General features: G+C 37.2%; 1 protein-coding gene across 1 annotated transcript in view; it reads right to left on the bottom strand.

The window, feature by feature from the left end:
- hoxb1a (homeobox B1a) overlaps nt 1-44 on the bottom strand; it is a 3,751-nt gene extending 3,707 nt beyond the window's left edge. The window contains exon 1 of the mRNA XM_072249090.1: nt 1-44. This exon is cut by the window's left edge and continues 757 nt beyond it. The gene's annotated coding sequence lies outside the window, so the exon portion shown is untranslated.
- Nucleotides 45-1,009: the final 965 nt, after the last annotated feature.

Raw genomic sequence — 1,009 nt, 5'->3', positions numbered from 1 at the left:
TGATGTTAGTGAACTGCATAGGATGATCAATCATCGAACTGGCATTTACATCACAAAAGCTTTCAATCAAAGTTATCCGCATCAATCTGATAGTAACACTGAAATGTCAAATCGGCCTTCAAAAAAAAGGACAGGGGAGTGGGGGGGGGGAGAAAGTTGGAATTATTCAAGATTGTCTTTAAAGTGTTAAAAAGATTTGGCCAAGCCAAAAACAACAGCTGTCCGCAAAACCTGGGCATATACTATCTCAGAGGGGCAGAGCAGAACTCAAGTAGGTGATACTATATATACTTTATCGCTTAATTGAAATAATTGCCAGGGACTTTTTCTAATGAATGGCGGGCGGCGGTATTTTTTTTTGTTAATGCACAGGTTGAAAAATGTAAAATATTCTGGTTACGCCGTTTGTACGTCTGAGGTAGGTGGAAATTAATAAAGAAATTCAAGCCAGTTGAATGGGGGAGGGTGATAAACTCGATAATCCGTTCTAATGAATTGTGATGTTCTTTTAGTGTACGCTGTTGTGTATTAAAAAGGCTACGAGATGTACGTATGACTTTTTTTAGAAAGGTAATGTCCCTCGTGGGATTTTTGATTAAAGGGCTGATAACAAATGTTATTTAATCACCGTTTTTATGTCCCAATTTTGTAATTCGTTGGGATCTGCTTAAAAATCACAAAATCCTGAGTTAAATTTAGAAGTGTGGCGTAATAAAACACAACATATTGGCATTTAGGCTCCTGCAATGAAGAACATATGTGGCCAATTCACTGAAAGACAAAACATTTTTTTTTAAAAAATATGATGTCAATCCGATTGGATTTTTTTCTTCCCCCTCCCCCCCCCACAACCCTACCTCACCCATCATCATTGGAAAATTCAGCCTGATTGCGGCGTTAGAACAAAGATAATGTACATTTAAGAAGCACGTTTCTGCTATGGAGAAATGATTGGCTTGAAAGTGTAGAGTATTCAATCAGTTAATCAATAAGGTGATAAATCAGTATT

The sequence above is a fragment of the Mobula birostris genome, chromosome X (assembly GCF_030028105.1).
Source record: "Mobula birostris isolate sMobBir1 chromosome X, sMobBir1.hap1, whole genome shotgun sequence".
Classification (NCBI taxonomy): domain Eukaryota; kingdom Metazoa; phylum Chordata; class Chondrichthyes; order Myliobatiformes; family Myliobatidae; genus Mobula; species Mobula birostris.
The sequence above is the reverse complement of the archived record's forward strand: the minus strand, read 5'-3'. Positions and strand labels throughout refer to the sequence as shown.